We start from the raw sequence: 15,953 nt of genomic DNA, 5'->3' as shown, positions 1-15,953 counted from the left end.
TGAATATATCCCAGGACCTCCTATCACTACTCTCACAACCTTATTACGAACTGTCCCTCCTCTCTGCTTTCTCTCTTTCTCTCCTGGACTATCTAAATCATGGTACTACTAACACTTTAATTACAACCTCGCGTTATTGTTGATGGAAACATAGTTGTCATATTTGCTTTCAAAGATAACTACAGCGTAACCTACTGTTTTAGTGACATTTCATCAATAGTAATATAACTGTTTTACATTGATCTCTTAATTGATTATAAGATAATGAGTCATTGACAACTGAAAATGAATTGTGAAATAAATCGATGATGGTTGAATTTAAAGAAATAAAATGAAGCTCATTAGCTGAATAATAGAATCAATATAATTCAAATGAACAATTCACAATAATTCACAATATTAGTTTAGTTTTATTTTAAAGATGCTCCATCGCTGACAAGTGGTATTTTTTCACTATCAGAAACAGAAGCAGACGATTAAGTATTTTTCTTCAGTTACAAAAGTTACTTACTTTAAACCATTACCACCATTGAAAAGTTTGAGCTTCTAATTTTACTTCAAGTTAAAATTACAAAAAATTAATGAATTGCATCCCGAAAAAAATCCGTGGCACTATATTCTATATGGAATAAAGTACTGATTGTGCATGCACCGAAAGCAAAATAAATTAGTTTTATATTATTTTTTATGTTAATTAGACATATATCTACAAGATTAAACACCAATTATTCTTCAAGTGATGAATAGCATTTATGCTCTGTCGGCGATGGAGCATCTTTAAATGAAACTCAATCGCCATGTGTAGAAGCCAATAGTTTTTATATTGGCAATGTAGTACAGTAAACCCTCGATACTCCGGACACTTTCGATCCCAGACGGATTACGAATTCTTTAATTATGTGACATGATATACAATGGTTGATAATTCAGGATAAGATATTGATAAATAAAAAAAAAAAAAAATACCGCTGTTAATCTGGTGACGGGGACCATGACAAAAGTTGAGTCAACCTCATGGAAACTGGAGTCTGTCGGATCAACATCAAACAGTCTACACTGTAGAGACCTTCGCTGGTAGCTGAGGACAGTACAACCTGGATGTGATAAGCAGTGCTTGCCACATTCTGTCAGTGAAATCCTAAACAACACTTCAAGAGGAGTGGCACAACAGATAGTCTTTCCGGAAACAAACTGATGAAAGTCAGATATTACTGCCGAATCATTAAGCATTGTCCCATACACAGTTTCTGCAAGCACGATGTAGATACTTAAAACGACAACCTTCCGAGAATTCATTTTAAATCGGCCCGTTCCTGAACAAATAAACATTGTCTGTTTTCAAAGATGTGTTTCCGAATAACAATGAATTCATCATTTTACCAAAAGACCGGAACAACTGTTGCTAGATTATTTATATGCATATATAAATTCAACCAATGAGAAATTTGGAATATCCCATATACTTTATAAATATATCATGCGTCTAAGCTTACAATGTATGTCTTTTTAGCACTGACTGTCACTTCTCTCAGATAATTATTAGATATAAACATTCCGACTTATCAATTATGATATCAATATTTCATAAACAGGATTGGTAGAAGTTTACAAATGGATACACGAAATCAATGATAGGAAACTAGGAATCATTTGCTATCATAAATGAAATACGTGTAACTTAGGAAAGTAGAACTACTGCGCGTTTGCCTTTTTTCATAATTATTTATATTCTTTTTATTCTTTATAGCTATTATATAGGTACATTTGAACGTAAAAAATTTGATCAAAAGCGTCTATTCATCATGGCTTACTTTAGTTATTATTGTAGTTGTGTATCTTTGGACAAGATATACGAAAATTGTACATAGCAGCAGGTCCCGAACATACATGCGTCATACATTGAAGAGAAAACGGCGTGAGACTCGCTCACAAAATAATGACGTCACAATGGATACCTACCCACAAGGGAACTAACTCTGTAACATGCAAAGACGGAATAACATGTAGTAGGGATACTTACAATAAGCGGTAAACGTATACACATACGTATACAGATACGAATTGAATGGAGAGCGACCAGTATTCAAAACACATTCCCTATTTTTATGTTACGTCTATGTTAGTAATTTATCCTGCAACAGCCCCTCATACTGACGGAAAACTACTGCCGGATAACATGTGCTTTTATCCACCAATACGACCACGTGAATTTGATCCATATCTGACGGAACTTTTTCTAACTTGACCCAGACCTTTAACCTTCCGGTGAATGACACGTCATTCTATCCCGCTAATAAAGGACGTCATATTTACCGCAAGGACGTCATTTTTACGATATCGAAGATCTCGTTTGGATGTGTCGTCTTTTTTTTTGTCTCATAGCAAAGATATGTGCTGTAAAGTAATTCTTTAATGTTTTTGGGTATTTTAAAATTGTTTTAATGATATTACACACTGAATAGAACTACTGGTACTGTTTCCGAATGCGTTTATATATTTCCCACGAAAATGATAAAGGAAAGGCGTACACTCTCATTCAGTTTAGTGAATATTTTCCTCCGCATCAAAGAAACGTCTCGCTTCGAGCGAAACCAAGTAAATAACTGTTCATTTGCTTTCGTTTTGAATGACATAAAGGTTGCGGGATAAATAGAATACACTGTTAGTATCTTACAATACAAGTTTTATTTTGGTGCTCGACACGGAAAGTCGAGATGACTTGCCAAAGCCTCGTGACCTCGGCTTTCCTAAGTCTCGTACCAAAATAAATCTTGTATTGCAAGATACTAACCATGTAGAATTTACACATGTATGTTATATGACACAATGTATTTATCTCCTCTTCTGATCTCATCATATCAATCTTGAATCTTTAAAAAAACTGAAGGTAGTTCAGGACAAGAAACAAATATTAATAAGAGAATTGCAATGACTTTCTTTGAAAATCACAGAGAGCGACTTTTATCTTCAAAGCCATATATTCAATCACAGGTAAGGAAACATTTTGAATTACATCAAAGGACCAAACTATGTGTCTTATCAGTTTTGCAATGACAGATTCAAGAGGTGGATATATCGACAGTGAGAGTAACCCCTTGGGTATCACAAATGTGATAGATAGATAAACATACCGGGAGTGGGTGGAAACAGCACTGGTTTATAACTCTATAACCAAACAGATTTGTAATACTGTAGAATATTATATTGTCGTGTCTTTAATTATTTACAACACATTTGCGAATACATAAACACGCGATCGAGGCATCTTACTGGCAATAAAGAATCCATATACAATTATTCAAGTTGCAATTGAATTCAAATTTAACTTCTTACTTGAATATATGTATCCCATGGACACATTAATATTGCCAGTATCCACTCTACACGTGTTATACTGTATGAACGGGCCTTTATAATGCATATTCTAGAAAAACAAAACTATCCATGTTGATAAAGATACACTTACACCACAGACTGTTTGAAGTAAATCTGTGTGTTCAGTATTCAGTATGTATTTTTAAAATCTTACTTAAAAGAGGCACTTTCATTGCCTTAATATGTTTTGTTATCATCTTTTAACGTAAAATTAAAGCAAATCACGTGGTCTGTAACGTCGCTTCGCATTGGCTAATGCAAAAGTATATTGATCGTATTTTCTCTCAATTGCACATGACGTTATTGAACTACAAAAATAAGTTTGAAAGGATAATACGTTGGAAAGACAAAAAACAAAAGTGAATTCGAGATGGGAGAACACATTGGTACTATCGTTCTGGATTGCTTTGTTTTTATAGTTACTATTGTCTATAGCAAGTTCTACCAGCATTTGTTTGATAGTATTCTATTTTACACAAACATACACATACTCACCTTCCATGCATTTGCATACTATAAAATTGATTCATTCCATAACCATTGAAGGCGACGATTTAACATTTTATGTTTTTGTAAGCTACACTGTGAGACCACTCTTCACGATTTCTGTCATTCTTATATTTATGTTGAAGTCCCAACAACACTAACTGCCGCAATTTGGCGGCATGAGTCAGTGAGATAGCACTATAAAAAGGACAAGAGTTCCACAATTACATAGTCACAACACGAACACATCGCAGTCTCCCAAAACACGCAAGCTTCTCAAGGCTCAGAAGCAGGCAGCTAGGCTTATTTTAGGTGCACCTTATGATACACCATCTCAAGATATGTTTTACAGCCTTAAATGAATGTCCTTAGACAAATATTTTAAATTCAGAAGAATTAGTATGTTACATAAATGTTTTAACCAGAATGTACCTGAATACTTATCAGAAAATGTGTCTCTTGTACGAGAGACTCATAATAGAAATACAAGATTCTCATGTCAAAATAATTTTATAAAGTGCCTAAACACAGAACTGTATTTTATTCAAAGCAATTTCTTGTAAACAGCATCACTGATTGGAATCATTTACCAAATGGCATGAAGATTCAAAGCTATCAAACCTTTAAACGAAATCTTGTCCAGTACTGTATATCACTATCATAGACCAGTATTGTATTTTTATTGTGATGTCTAATCATTTTTCTGTCTGAATTCATTATAATATCATGCATACTTATTTTAGTTTATGCTATATTAGCATGTAACTATGTCAATTTTATTTTATTTGCTATATTAGCATATATGTATACAAGGCATATGCCTTTTAATGACGTATAACTATATGCATGAGATTTATGCATCCTGTGATAATTTTAAGTATATTTTCTGTGATATTTTTGTGATTGTTTATAAATTTGCTTAATTTGTCTGCTATTTTAACTAAAAATGATATTATGTTTTACTAACAGGAGAGTCATGTGGTAGATAGCCTTTGGCTTAACATATAAATCCATCCTCAATAAATAAAGTTTATTATCATTATAGTATTATTATTACCTCACATTTCACACACGCATTACCACTGAAACACATGGAAGGCAGTCCCTAAATGACTAGATCTGCATGTTAATAGGACGTTGCTATATATATTCAACCAATAAACGTACTGACTGCGGACATTGTGATGATAGCTGTTTTCATGTGGACGAGACATATGATGAACATATTGTACTGGATGAATAAGAATTATCATTAATTGTGTAGATTTTCGTAATTTAGGTAGAGTTGTTTCCCTTAAAACGTTATGGTATCATTTTGTGTAACATCACGGGAACGATAATTTCGGGAAAAAATGCGAATCGGATTAATGACGTTTCTTTTCTATTGCTTATGTCATCTTCTATTACATTTAGAGATAAACTGCACATGGAATTTTAAAAATTGAAAATATGCATTTTGCCATAGATGGATCACGTAGCTGATAAACATAACATAGAAATCACATAGGAAGGAAGAAACAATGATTCAGAAAATATCACAATAACAATCACCATCATACGGATAGGAATAAAACAGTCCCTTCTGTGGCATCCTCGATATTCAAGGGCTTCCGATCACTTACTTATAGGAAACCCTGGAGTATCGAGGATGGTTTTGTGACTACAGATTGCATTTCAAAGAGTTAAACGATTTTTTTTTTCAAAATCGTATCCGGAGTCCACTGAACTCCTGAGCAGTGACGTACAGGTCGACACAGACATTTCTCGATCTGATCAGGTAGGGAATCATACACGTCAAAACTGCTGCATAGTGTGGAGTAATCACGTGGTCAAATGGTACCGTACACGTCAAATACCCTGCTTCAGGTATGAAAATGTGTTATACTGCTGTACGGTTTACTTGACCGATTGTTTTTCGGTTTATGCATCGTACCCGTACTATCATCCTTTATATTCTCGATGAACGATTTATTTTGAAATAGAAAACTTTTCGACCAAGTTTGATATCATGGATACACTCGTAGACTAACGTACACGTCAAAACTGCTAAACCAATTGTTAAATTTACAACAAAGAACAATGTATACTTTTGTGTGAGACTGCACTGTATTCCCGTTTTGTCTCCTTTTATCAATTATGTATATGCATAGTATTTACCTCGTGAACCGTTTCAATCCAATAAAACCCAGGCCAAACACTACACTATTTTCAAAGGAATCATCTTCGGGAATATACAGGATAATATTACACCAAATAGCAGAACAATCGCTTCAGTATCTATTCCTGTTCATGTATTGAAACATGCGAATTAAAAAACGACACAAATATTTATTGACAATTCGTGTTTAAATTAAAAAAAAGTTTTTCATTTATGTAGTTCAATTAATAATATCTCTTGCACAATGACAAACAAGAATCCAAATTTCCTTTTTTAATATATTTTATGTCAAAACCTACATAATGTATACTAAATGAAGCAAAACTAGTATTTTCACCATTTTAATATCGAACATATTGGAACGACAACATAATTAATAGTTTAAGCTCAAAGTTCTTACCCCGATCAATTTGGTTTTGTTCCTGGAAGAAATATAATGGAAGCAAATAGAATGATTCAAGATATTATAGAATACTCTGATATGGAAAATCAAAATGGCTCAATTATTTTTTAGATCAGCAAAAGGCATTTGATAGAATGGAATGGGAATGGGTCATGCATTGCTTGAAAAAATTTAATTTTGGGAACACTTTCTGTTGATGGATATATATGCTTCTAAAAAAATCGAAAACTTGCATTGAAACAAATGGATTTATTTCAAAATATTTCGATATTTCAAGATCTGCACGACAGGGCTGCCCAATCGCCCCGCTCTTGTATATAATTCAAGCTGAGCCTCTTGCCTGTGCAATTAGAGCCAATCAAAATATAAAAGGTGTTAAGCTACCAAGCCATGAAAATAGAAAAGCAAAAATTACCATGTTTGCAGATGATACACAACTTTATAATGAAAATGACCAATCCATCACACATGCCTTTGAAATTTTGAAATTATATGAAAAGGCGTCTGGTGCAAAAATAAACTACGAAAAAACTGAAGGTTTATACATTGGGGCTTCCAGAAATAAAAATCCAACTTTTGACTTAATTAAATGGACTAAAACAAATGTCAAAACTCTGGGAGTCCATCACGGGTATGATATTGATGATGATAAAATATGGAGAACAAAAATTACAAAACTAGAAAATTGTATACATATCTGGAAGACAAGAAATCTTACATTCAAAGGAAAAATACTTATTATCAAAACCTTTATAATATCTACGATTGGATATGAAATTGAAGCTCGAGGAATTCCCCAGAAATATGTACAAGAATTGAACAGCCTCATTTGGAACTTTCTGTGGGATTGGAAAACACATCAATTAGATAGAAAGATATGTTGTAGTAATATAGAGTATGGAGGTATGGGAATGATAGACATTGAAACCTTCATACAGTGTAAACAGTTAAAAACAATTTTCAAAATACTCCATTCAAATATGGATAAATGGAGTATTATTGGTAAACATTTTTTAAGAAAATTGGACGAGTTTGGTTATGAATACTTTCTGTGCTCCTGCTCAGATCTAAAAGGCATAATCAATGAACAAACAATTTCTAAATTTTATTTAAATTGTCTAAAGGCATGGTCCAAATTTTTAAGTCAAGTACAAATACAGGTATACAGTAAAATACACAGAATATACAGGATAATATTACACCAAATAGCAGAACAATCGTTTCAGTATCTATTCCTGTTCATGTATTGAAACATGCGAATTAAAAAACGACACAAATATTTATTGACAATTCGTGTTTAAATTGAAAAAAGTTTTTCATTTATGTAGTTCAATGAATAATATCTCTTGCACAATGACAAACAAGAATCCAAATTTCCTTTTATAATATATTTTATGTCAAAACCTACATAATGTATACTAAATGAAGCAAAACTAGTATTTTCACCATTTTAATATCAAACATATTGGAACGACAACATAATTAATAGTTTAAGCTCAAAGTTCTGCAACGGGGCGACATTTTACTATCCTTAACCTTTCTTTTCTCGTTTTCAGTCAAAATCGTGAATATCATATTTATATTTTACAATACATATATCATTTACTCAAGTTGTCTGTAAAATAAACACTATGTTCGCGAAATATTTTTGGTAGTTTTGATGAAAATAATCAGTTCAGTGTGAAAATGTATGTAAAAAATAAATAAAAAACAAAACAAACTGCTATTTGTATGAAGCAGTTAAACGATACAGTGGTTATTTAAGAAATATTTACATTTCCGTTTTCACCTTCCTATATAACCAATCGTTTACACTTGCGTGAACGCAGAGGAGCTCCTGTGCAAGAACACAAACCGAAACACTGACTTCCGCCCTTATGTGAATGCTCATCCGGTTAGGCCAAAATATATGCCATGACAAAGGTTCAATATAAACATCAGTTTGAATGCAATGGAAAACATTGTCTTAATATTGAAAATTAAGAAAAAAATGAAAACATATGGAATAAATGGATTAAAAACGCTAAAGTTATTGTGGAACTATATTTTATTTACTCTCGGAACTTTTCACTTGACACATTTTCCCGCCAAATTGGAGTCAGTTGTTCCGTCAATCGTATAACGTTGAAAACACGAAGGTTTATTTAACCTGAACACTAAATTTAAATGAAATGGTAGGCCGAAATGTAAATATAAGGAATGATTTTTTTTGTACAAATATTTCAACATGACGCGCTGACGCGCGTCATTTAAAATATCTGTACAAAAATTGCAGTTTACACACCGGTAAACAACAAAATATGAAAATCATTCCTTAAATGATGTATGATGTCATGTTGAAATATATATATCACAGTATATAACAATATAATATAATATATAACAGTTTACACACTAGTAAATAACAAAATAATAATAAAAAAAAAATCTTAAAACTTTCGATCGACCATTTCTTTTAGGATTAGTGTTCTTGTCACATACATTTCCGCTTGTTAAACAAGCTTGTATCCGTCCATTATAGGTATATTAATATGTGTACTATACAAGTATTACGAAGAACCAAGCTTGCATCCTCGATATTCCAGGGATTACTATTACTGACGTTATATCCAAACCTAGTATATTTCATGGTGAAACAAATAGTTCAACAGAAAAGAAAACGACCAATCACTTCCTTTGAAGACTACAGAAAGCGACGCTCTAATTCAAAGCCACACAGTCAATCCAGTGTACTGTTATACAAAATAACCTGTTCTTATTGTTTCCTCCAGATAATATAATGAGATAGTCCTGGGGTGGATATAACGTCAGTAATACTAACCCCTGGAGAATCGAGGATGCCAGGCTTGGGAACAAACCTAATTAGAATTGGTTTAAGAAACTTTCATTTTTGTTATTGGTCTTAATTCACAAACCATGAAGTAGTTACACTGAGGGTATTGGTAGAAATCTCTCTATTGCCCTTAACATCCCACAGCGATGACGTCAGTCTTCCTTCTGTTGTTACCAGGATTAAATTCCAGTGAGGTTCAGGAGCAAACATTCTGTCGGATGAATCTGGTTTCTGGACGTGTCCAATATACCGAACAAATTGCGCAGACACCTCCAATCCAATAACCTCTATACTGTCGGCAGTGAAGGCTATCACAGTGTTGTTTGAGAAGGTCACAACCAAACGTAACATGCCGCCCAATTTCAGTGACCTACTCAAAACTTCTTTAGATCCAGAAGTAACGGTCCCTGACGCTGATATCGTTAACAGTTTCCTCCACGGACGGGTATCGACATACCACTGTAAACTGACTGTACTTTTTTGAGTGTTTCTTGTAATATCGTATGACCCCGGAACAAGTCTAAGAAAATGTCGATATCCCGTCGTTGATATCATCTGCCAGATCCAGTAAGGGTTTTCATTGAAATGAGTGTGATTGAATCTAGACATCCTACTGAGAAGCTGGGCGTTGATATGTCCGTTTGTCTGTACAATTACACTGTCTGGTTCCGCAGCTACATCGCCAGTAAAAACCACACGGATCCTTCTACCGGCCATGATACTAGCTCGTAATTTATTTTCGGATCCGTCAAAAACAGATTTTTGATTATTATGAGAATATATCTCAGACCAGCACGTGTCAACATACCAGTCCATATTACTTTTGATATCTTTGCTGCCTTTTTCACTTCCAGCAAAATACCAACGGAGGATATCGATGGTACCATTCGAACTGAGATAGAAAAAAACAGAGTGACGATCATCTGTTCTAAACCTACGAATATTTGTACCGTTATGGACAGTTTGGTAATTCGCAAAGTATCTCAGCATTTGGGCGTTAATAATCGCATTTCTAAAAGAAATGTTATCGAAAATCGGTAAAGACAATGCGATATCTGAATTTGAGAAGATGCGGACATCGTTACCCTGTTGTATGACTGACTGTAGTTTGGACAACGATCCACAGGTTTCCCGACCTTCGTCGTCATGACAATATATCGGGAAGTTATCACGATGACGGCAATAGTTTCTGGAATAACAAAACGAGCTGTTAGATGATGTCAAATATGTTTAAATGCAAACCAGATTATTATATGCTCCTAGAGTGACTATTCTATTAGGTATTTTTTTTATTGAAATCGCACATGTATTTAGGGTTCACATACTTTGCTACTTTGTCCTTGATAGTATTGATGAATTGTTTGAGAACAGATAGTTGGAACCGACAAACTACTGCAGAACAGAAAAAATATATGTTGTGTATATTTTTTTTTCATGGTTGGTAATGAACATCATATAGTATGAAATTGGTTTTATATATGATTCAAAGCACATCAGCTAATCACGGATATTTCAGTCCACGGAATGATATCAAATATCCACACCTCGAAAAAAAGTACTCGTGAGCATATCATATAATACTGACAGTAACTTAATTCACTACATTTGAGCAAAACATCTTTGAGTCATAAATTATGTTACACTTGCCTTGTTTGTGTGATAAAATAACGTACTATTAACAGGTAGGGGCATATAAGGACGTAGACGGCCTTCAATGTATGCGGTGTGTTTCGTGTATGAAGTCCGAGGTGCGTGGTTTTTGTGTTTGTTTTGGGGGGAAGGGGTGAGGGCTAAGGTAAAATCGTGTTGTGTATTCTGACAATGGGCAAAGCAGTCGCCTAACTCCTTTTACGCTGTGCGCTAAGCAAGAGCAGAAACAGACATTGATATAGACTATGATTTGTATTGGCTAGGGGACAGAGGCGAGCGCTCAACCGAAGGCAGAACGTTAGGTAGTAAATAAATGGAGATAATTAAGTAAGCTAGGAAGAAAAGATAATATGTTTAATTAAGTCGCCTTAAATACACTGCCGCAGGACCAATTGTTACATTTGTAACATATAATCATATATACATTTTGTAGGGGAGTGCGATATATTCCCGTTGTGTCTCTTTGTAACAAGTATATATACGTAATGTGTTTACCTCGTGAACCATTTCAATCCAATAACACCAATCGTATCCGGATCGCTGGGTCGGGATGATTCGCTTAGATACTGTAGGCTTTTATGATATATCCCTGAAGCACAGAACATATAAAACACACGTGTTGCTTTCTCTGAGAATGTGTTCCATGTTTTCTTAACCATCTGGAACAACGACTGTGAACATGTTGAGTTTTTCTCCAAGTCGATAATAGTGACATCAATACGGAATGTCTGATTCCAGGAGGGTACATACACTCGGACGGACGAAGCTGATTGGAAGGCGGATATCAGGTCACCCTCCCGTCCAGAAATTACGTCCCCGTCATCATCTGTTTCGTAGACCAGTCTCCACTCATTCGCCACGTTCACTGTAAATGAATGTTATATGCTGATGAAGCAAGAAAAAATGTTCTGATTAAAGTCCGGACGATATTTCAATAAAATATGTAGAGGTGGTAATTATTGTTTGTGATATACTGGTGTGCATTATGACTGTTTAAGGTCAACATACCGCATGTAATTCGGTATAAACAAACAATTAAAAAAAGATAATAATAACAATTAAAAATATGAAATATGTTTACCTGAGTGACCACAGTATACCGATGTTGTATCAGTGACAGCGCATTTATTAAACCCAGAGCAATGACTTCTTCTGCATGGCGAAATCATCTCCTGGAATTGAGCATATAAACTATATGACATTTACAAATGACTATCATTGTTTGTATGATGCAAAATATTAAATGGGTATTAGTACATTCCTTGGTCGATGCATAACCTGAATAAAAAGAATGATTTTGTTTTTACAGATTTTGTGTATTGGGTATAAAACAGAGAGAGAGAGAGAGAGAGAGAGAGAGAGAGAGAGAGAGAGAGAGAGAGAGAGAGAGAGAGAGAGCTACAAGGTAGTAGTTTTTTTTGTTTTTTTTTTTTGTGTTTTTGGTTTTTTTTGTGTTTTTGTGTTATTGGTTTTTTTTTGAAAACTTACTTTGTTTGAGTCTATCTACTTACGTTAATATTATGTCTTTTAGGACATTTAAATAATACATTTTGGTTTTAAAAGGCTCTTGTCCTTTATCTTTCCCTTTTCCATGTGCATTCTATTATTGGAGAAAGAGAAACAATGTGATGATTAAATACAAAGGAGTTAGATTTTTTCTCTTTTTTCTTTCTTTCTTGAATCTCTTTCACTTTCATGCTATTAAACTTGTACTCTGTACTATTGATTCTTCTCGCTATCTTCTGTATTGTTACACTATGGAATCTACCGTCTCAGTACTTATGGATATATCCCAGGACCTCCTATCACTACTCTCACAACCTTATTACGAACTGTCCCTCTGTGCTTTCTCTCTTTCTCTCCTGCCCTGTCTAAATCATGGTACTACTAACACTTTAATTACAACCTCTCGCTATTGTTTGTGAAAACACAGATATTAACTTTGCTTTCAAAGATAATTATAGTGGTACCTACTATTTGAGTGAAATTTTATAAATATTAATAAAAATACTTTACTTCGATCTTTCAATTGATTATAAGATAATGAGTCATTGACACATAGAAATGAATTTTGAAAGAAATAAAAAGAAGGTCATTAGCTAAATATTAGGGTCAAATTAATCCAAATGGAAAATTTCAAATACTTATAATCGATCAGCACAATTTCAAGTTTTAGTCTACATGAAACTCAGTTGCCGTGAATAGAAACCAATAGTCTTTTTTGTATTGGAAATGTACTACAGTAAACTGTACTCCGGACACTTTCGATCCCAGCCGGATTACGATTTTTTAATTATGTGACATGATATACAATGGTTGATAATTCGAGATAAGATATTGATAAATAAGAAATAAAAATACCTCTGTTAATCTGGTGACGGGGACCATGACGAAAGTTGAGTCAACCTCATGGAAGCTGGAGTCTGTCGGATCAACATCAAACAGTCTACACTGTAGAGACCTTCGCTGGTAGCTGAGGACAGTACAACCTGGATGTGATAAGCAGTGTCTGCCACATTCTGGTAGTGAAATACCATACAACACTTCAAGAGGAGTGGCACAACAGATAGTCTTTCCGGAAACAAACTGATGAAAGTCAGATATTACTGCAGAAACATTAATCATTGTTCCATACACTGTTTTTGTGAGAGCCATGTAGATACTAAAAACGATAACCCTCTGAGAATTCATTTTAAATCGACCCGTTTGTGGACAAAGAAACACCGCCTTACTTCAAATATATGTGTTCGAATAAAACTGAATCTATTATTTTGCAACGCGACTGGATCTATCGTTGCTAGATTATTTATAAGGAAACATTAATTCAACCATTGAGAAATTTGGAACACTCCATAAATCTCATAAATATTCCATGATTCTATGTCTTTTTAGCACTGAATGTCACTTCTATCAAATAAACATTACATAGCAAACTTTTTAATTATGGTATCAATATTTCAGGAATTTCATTGGTAGAATTGTACACATGAATGCACCAAATCGATGATAGATGAAGCCAGGGAACACTTTCTATCGTAGATAAAATTAGATATGAAACCAAAACTTCTCCGTATTTGAATTGTTTTCATATTTTTGTCGTTCGTGTAAGGCTGCATGCCTATCTATTTATCACTTCTTATCGCCAGTATCCGCCTGACCCTAAATTGCTTTAAAGGAAATCTATCCATGTTGATAAGGATATATTTATACTTACACCACAGATGGTATAACATAAACCGGTTTGTTCAGTTTTCAGTATACATCTTTTAATCTTGCTTAAAAGAAGAATTTTAATTGGCTTGGAATATTTGGTTATCATCTTATAACGTAAAACAAATCACTTGGCAGTCTATAGCATCGCTTCTGATTAGCTGATGTGACGATATATTGATTTGTGAAAACAATAGTGCTTCATGGTATGTTCACTCAATGTCACACGATGTTATTGAGTGATAAAATAAATATTTCGTTAGAAAGACAAAACCCAGAGTATACTCGAGATAGGAGAACACATTGGTACTCTCGTTAGGGATGGCATTATAGTTACTGCATATCACACGCTAGTGCGCAAATGCCCAATGAATAGATAACTAATCGTCATCATTGACGACCTAATCTTATATAAAGAAGAAGAAGTACTGTCTATAGCAAATGCTATCAGCATTTGTTCGATCGTATTCGATTTTACACAAGAATAATTATATACTCACCTAGCTAACATGCATACTTTAATTAATTCCATAACCATTGAAGACGATGATTTTATGTCTTGTGTATTTGTAAGCTACATTGTGAGGCCAAGCTTCACGATTCCTTCTTATACTTGTGTTTAAGTCCCAACAACACTAACTGCCGTAATTTGGCGGTATGGGTCAGTGAGATAGCACTATAAAAAGGACAAGAGTTCCATTATAGACATCACCGGTTTTCACGTAGACAGACTAGGTACGCGGGCACGAACGTGGACTACAAATATATTATGGGTCGTCAATGAGGTGTTATAATGTACCCGATATAAAATAGAAAAAAAATCGATAATGATATTATGCAAGTAGTCAATCCGAGTAGTCAATACAGCATTTCCGATGTTTTGACAACATATTAACACCATAATCTTTAAGATTAGCCCCTATTTTCAAGTAGTTCGCGTCCGTGTTCGCGTGGTTAGTCCATCTTCCTGAAAACCGATGATGTCGTAACACGATCACATCGCAGTCTCCCAAAACAACGCACTTCACACGCAACACACTGCATACACGAAAGAACGTCCGTAAATGACCATGACTGTATGTTAATATAATGTTAATATATTTAACTAACAAACTTACTAACTGCCGAAATCGTGATGGCCGCTGTTTTGATGCGCATGCAACTCAAAATGGGACTGGATGAATCCGAATAATCGTTATTGTTTAGATTTACGTTATTTAGGGGAGAGTTATTAGGAACAGATCCGAATTCTATTCCATATGCCCTCCTCTATAATGAATATATCGCATTTAATGATAAAATCCACAGGTAACTTTAGGAATATTAAAAAAATATGCATTTTATCACACTGTACGAAAATGGGTGATGTGGCTGATTGAAATAACATGTATGATTCAGGAAATTCTCACAATAAAAGTCACCACGAACAACAGACAAAACCGTACCCAGAGTCCTCTGAAGATCGAACCATCAAAGTTTCTAAACCTTAAAGAAACAAAGGATTGTTTAATGAATGAATACGGTCTCTCATATTCCGTCTTTGCACATTACAAAGTTACCCCTGTTGCCGATAGGTATCCATTATTACGTCATCAGTTTGTTCTTCTCTAAAAATTATGACGTTACACTTGCAAAAACATGACGGATAACTATATAATATAGAAATACAAATTATGATCTATGGACAGTTACATGGCTTGACTGACACATCCTTCCCTCAACACACACAAGAGAACTCCGAAGCAGTAATACAGATTTTGATATGATATTACTAAGTACGGAGCGATGCAGCGACACAGACATTTCTCAATCTGATCAGGTAGGAGACCATTCTGTGT

This window comes from Argopecten irradians, chromosome 16 (assembly GCF_041381155.1).
Source record: "Argopecten irradians isolate NY chromosome 16, Ai_NY, whole genome shotgun sequence".
Lineage (NCBI taxonomy): Eukaryota > Metazoa > Mollusca > Bivalvia > Pectinida > Pectinidae > Argopecten > Argopecten irradians.
Note: the sequence above shows the minus strand (reverse complement) of the source record.